The sequence below is a fragment of the Arachis ipaensis genome, chromosome B07, assembly GCF_000816755.2.
Source record: "Arachis ipaensis cultivar K30076 chromosome B07, Araip1.1, whole genome shotgun sequence".
Taxonomy (NCBI): Eukaryota; Viridiplantae; Streptophyta; class Magnoliopsida; order Fabales; family Fabaceae; genus Arachis; species Arachis ipaensis.
In genome coordinates this window covers 79968572-79974329 of record NC_029791.2, presented here as the reverse complement: position 1 = coordinate 79974329, position 5758 = coordinate 79968572, and the positions used below count along the sequence as shown (strand labels likewise).

The window sequence follows — 5758 nt, the reverse complement described above, 5'->3', positions numbered from 1 at the left end:
CACCACCCACCAATGTCAAAGGAATCAGGATTTTCCTGGGACATGCAGGATTCTACAGGAGGTTTATAGACACTCCATTTGTCTTTGACCAAGAGTGTCTGCAGGCCTTTGAGACTCTGAAAGTTAAGCTTATTACTACGCCTGTCATCTATGTGTAACATCCCGCATTTTTGAAAATCTAAATATAAATAAATTGTGATTTTATCTTATTAAGTTTAAACTTTATAATTTTAGAAATTATTTTGTTAGAAATAATTAAATAGATTCGGAGATAGTTTTATTTTGAAATCAATTAATATTTTTAAGTAATCTTATTATAATAGAATATTTTGTATAATTTTAGTAATTGAAAAATAAGAAAGAATTGTATAATTTAATTTAAGTAACTTTTATTCTGAAAAGGTTACGATTTATTTTATTGATTTGATATCTTATTTTATAAATTAATCAATTGAGAGTAATTAAATTAGTTTACTAATATTTGGAGTTAATTCAATTAATATTTTTGTGTAAATTCTTATAATTGGTTATTTTATATAATTTCAAATTAGAATTTAGTAATGAAGGTGTTATATAATTAAAATTAAGAAAATTTCTATTATGAATGAATTATGGTTTATTTTATTAGTTTGAGCTCTTAGAGATTAATTTATTAGGAATGATTAAATGGATTTTTATAAATACTTAAAGTTTAAGTAATTTATTATAATTAGATATTTTGTAAATTGAAATTAAAGTTTCGGTAATAGAAAAATAATAAAATGTTATATCATTTAATTTGAATAATTGGTATTGAGTTTAAAGTACATTTTATAAAAATGTGATTAATATACTTATTTTATAATTTAAACTAGAAATAATTAATTGAACTTAGCAATATGTTGATAAATAATGTTCTTATATATTTTTTATAGAGTATATTTAATTTTAAAAATTACTCTACTCTTCAATTTTATCAAAATATCTATTCATAACTATCCTTATTTCTTTATAAAATCCTAATTTCACTAAATTCCTAATTGATACCCTAATTTCACAAATAAACACATACACAGAAAGGAAAGAAAGGGAACAGGGGGAGCTTGAGGGGGGAAACGGAGAACAGGGGGAGAGAGTGACAGAACGGAGTAAGAAGAGAGGAAGGAGGATCGCCGTGCTGTGCCGCTCCTTGTGCCGGTTGCCGTTGCTGTCGTTAGAGCCAGAGAAGAAGAGAAGCAAAATCCCGAAGAGAAAGAGATCGACGGAGACGTTCACTCGCTCATCGTTGTTGCTGTCATGCGTTGCCTCCGCTGCTGGTTCAGCTGCCGTCGAGCTCGCAGCAACCGTCACCATGGAGACCGCTAATATCATCTCCGAAGCTGCGTCGTCGATTAAGTTAAGGAGGGGGAGAATCGTGAACAACCGGCGGAGGAGGAGAAGAACGTGTGGTGGTGGGTGCTCTCTTAGCCAGCGTCGTTGAAGGATGCTCCGCCGCCGCCGCCGCCGGAATCACGAGCTGAGGTAGAGGAGGAAGCTATCTTCCCTGTTGTTGTAGTCACCGTAATTCTACTACTGTGGCTTCGTTTCCATGTTTTCTTTAATTACTGATTAAGCTGCTGCAGCTGTGGACTGTGACGATCGATTTTCCAAAAGAATCGTTGCTGCTATGAACTATTTCAGCCCTGCCCTGGTATTGCTTGGTTACCACAGCCTCCTTCATCTTTGTATCTGAATCTGTATCATTCACAACCTATTTTGATTATTGTTATCTCTGCTTGCCGCTTCATTGTTATAGGAAAAATGCCCAAAAATATTTCTGTTTCGGTCTTGCCACCATTATCGCGATTATTGATGACATCGCTGCTGCAGAGGGTCTCCGGTGTCACTGTTGTGGTTGCTGCCATGAATTAGGAATAAAGGGAATTGCTGTGTTAAATCCTGCGATTACGACATCGAGGTATGGGGTTTAAAACGATTTCAATTTAAGAATGCCTACAAGGTTTAGTGAATAACTACAAATAGATTTAATATCTGTGAGTAATTGATTGACTACTTGAATATTGAATTGTGGCTGAAATTGTGATTGGAATGGTTGAGATTGTTATTTGGAATTGTTGATTAGTGATATTGATTGATTATGTGGATTGGGAATTGTTTGATGAATAATTGTTGAGAATTTCTGAATTTTAATGGGTTATGTTGGATTTATTGCCGTTGAGCTGTTATTTGGTATGTTGTAATGTTAGTGAACTTGGTTGGTGGTTGATTTGGAGTTGGTTTTGAGGGGTATTGAAGGGTTGGATTTTGAATACAAAATGGTTTGTTGAAAATTAGGTTCTCTTGAAATTAAACGGCAACTTTGAAAGTGAATCAGTGGCTCTATAGTGACTAAAATGATGAGAATTTAAGTAAATTATATTAAGTGTGATTGTTGAGATTTAATGTTGAAGGTTTCATATTAATTGGAACATTAGTTATGATTTTTCAAAGTTAAGTTGTGAATCTGATTTTCTGCACTACTTTAAATGAAATTAGAAACTTTGAAAAGCTATAACTAATTCTATGATTATCGGAATTGCGTGGAACTAAGTCCGGATTAAGCTTGGGAATATAGGGAGCTGAACTAGTGAATTTGAGACTTTTTCATTAAGTTTATGATTTATGGTAAATTTTTGAATTATGGATGTCAAATCTGATTTTTCTGCAGAACGTTTAACACAACAGCAATTTGTTTCCTCTATTAAAAATTCTCTAGTTTGAATTTTTGAAATGGAACAAATTTTAAATGAAACTCTGGTCCTAGTACTTTAATTTCATAAAAATTTAGAATTGTTAGAGTTGTGGTTTTAAAGATATGAATTTTTAAAATAAGATGTATTATGCAGTAAAAGTCAGGTTTTGTTTTCTAAGTCAGTAACTTTGAGACTTTATAATTATTAATTCTGAAATGATATTAAGATGCAACTAATTGGAGGTGAAAGTTGAGTATGTTTAGTACATATGATTCAAATTTCAGGGCTATTCATGTTTTAATAAGTGAGTTATGGGACTTGGAAGAGGTTGTGTTCAATGATTTGTAAAACAGAATTCTGCAGAAAATTACCTAACTTCCAAGCTACGTAACTCCTTCATTAAAAATGGTATGACCCTGGAACTAATTGAGAAAGAAATTTGGATGCGTTATGTTTAACCATATTAATTTTGAAGGTAATTGGATTTAATTTGGATTTTATATGAAATTTCACATGTTGTATGGTGCTGCTGTCTTCTGGTTTTAAAACACTGCAGAACAGTCACGGTTTTGCTTATATTCCCGAAGCTAGAGTCAGCGAAAAATTATGATTTTTAGTTTAATAGAAAGCTTAATCCGAGACGGTCGTATGGATATAAAGTTTACATGATTCCGAATTCATTTGATATTTTAAAAATAAAATGGAAATCAGGCTGCCAGGTTGTGTTGACAATTATTTTGGATATGGAATTTAAGAAATAGATTTTCTATACTATTATCAAATGTTTTTGAGAATATATATTGTTGTGGCAACTGCTGAAAGAGGCTGATGAACTGTTGAGAAAGAAGGAACCCGTAAGGGTGGCTAAGTCCTATTTTTAAAGGAGATTATGTCCAAATTTTTATAAAAGTAAAATGACTTAATCAAAATGAATACTTGAGACTTGTTTAACGATAATAACTTTACTGATTCTTTTGAGAAAATATATTTGGTTTATAAAGTTGCTAGCAAGGACATGGGTTTTGTCCCGCTTGCATATTTACAATTACAAAAGAGTAAAGAGATAAAGAGAAAAAGAGTAATATAGATACAAATGAAAGAGTATTCAGAGAAAAGTAAAGAGATACAGAGAACAGAATAGTATAGACTTAATGAACATATACTTGGGACAGGCTAACTATTCATACTGAAATTTACATAAGCTTTAAATACATACGTTAAGCAGAGCAATCGGAGCTGAGTAGAGAAACACAGAAAACAGAGTAACCAGAGTAAAGTAAAGAGATAAAGAGAAAAAAAGTAATATAGATACAGATGAAAAGAGTAATCAGAGAAGATAAAAGAGATACAGAGAACAGAGTAATTAAAATAGAGTAAAGAGATACAGAGAAAAGAGAAACCAGAACAGAGTAAAGAGATATAAAGAGAAGAGTAATATAATAAAGAGATATTTATATATATTAGTTGCTTGATGCAACCCAGAGCTATATTTATATATATATTAGTTGCTTGATGCAACCCAGAGCTATATTTAATATATATTAGTTGCTTAATGCAACCCAGAGCCTCTGTAGGAAAACTAAGTTACCTACAGCCATTTTCCGCTTCCCCAGAGCAGAGCAGAGTATATATATATTTTCCTACAGTAAGCAGAGGCTGTCTCAAATGAGCGGCTATTATCATATGCGCATTTATTTAGGAACGAAAAATCGTATTCGGGAAATCGGGATTACTCGTGACCGGATAAATGTCAGGATTACGGGCAGCCAACCGACACATGAGCTCATAGCCTGTACTAGGACTAGACATTCATCATATGCATCTATGTGACATTGTTTGGGTGTGTATATTGTAATTGGTATGCCTAAATGAATAATTCTGTTAACTGCTAATTGCTATACTTGATATAATTGCTCTTGATTGTGTTTGAACCTCATTACTTGTGTTTGTAACTGATTGGATGGATTGTGGTGAATTGGGTGTTGGTTGAATTGCTTGGGCCTGAGGCCGTGATTGGATTGTGTTTGAGGTTTAGTAAGTATGAAAGATTGAGCTGGTTCAGCATAGACTTAATGAACCTATGCTTGGAACAGATTAGTCATTCATACAGTCTAGGAAACTTTTATGAGTTTTATAAAGAAAATATGGGTCTAGGATTTTGAATAATTAACTAATACTTTTAAAGAAGGTTAATTTTCTTTTAGATGTCTCTGAATGAAATTAACTATTTGCGCTTTATTCTTTACTTTCACGGCATTCTCGACCTCTACTGAGAACATGTGGTTTGGTTCTCACCCCCAAATTTTCCACCGTTTCAGTGACACAGGTTTGAAGACGCAATTTGAAGCTGCGAGCGATTAGTAGGCTTTCTTTATGGTTTTAATTGCTTTCATAGAGTCCCCTCGCTCTTGTCCTTTGAAGTTTTATTTTATCAGAGGGGTAGGTATTGTATTTGGATTTATATGACTTCCTATGTATAAGAATTACTAATAATAATACTTCTGTGATTGTTATTATTATTTGCAATGTTTATCCTTGATACATGTCTTTAATGAATAAAAACAAAATTTTCTGGCATTTTCTTAAAACTGAAACGCGAAATCGATACAAAGGCTCAGTAATTAAGTAGTTAATATTAGAAAAGGACACGTAACGTTCTTTCTAGTAGAAATACCCTGACTTAAGCAAGGTATTTTGCTGGAAGGGATGTTACACTATGCGCCCAACTGGGACGTACCATTTGAACTGATGTGTGATGCTAGTGACCATGCCATGCAGTCCTGAGACAGAGGCATGATAAGCTTCTGCATGTCATTTATTATGCCAGTTGTGTTCTAAATGTCGCACAGAAAAACTACACTACCACAGAGAAGGAATTACTTGCAGTGGCTCATGCCATTGACAAGTTCAGATCCTATCTAATAGGATCTAAGGTCATTATTTATACTGACCATGCTTCTCTGAAGTATATACTCACCAAGCAAGATTCTAAACCTAGGCTGGTTAGATAGGTATTACGTCTGCAAGAGTTTGACATAGAAATCAGA

The 5758-nt window shown here is 33.1% G+C and overlaps 1 long non-coding RNA gene across 1 annotated transcript; it reads left to right on the top strand.

Annotated features, from left to right (window-relative positions):
• LOC110264253 lies at window positions 992–5255 on the top strand. Its single transcript, XR_002350055.1, has 4 exons — window positions 992–1500; window positions 1602–1669; window positions 1775–1936; window positions 5030–5255. It is a non-coding gene; the product is annotated as an uncharacterized LOC110264253 (long non-coding RNA).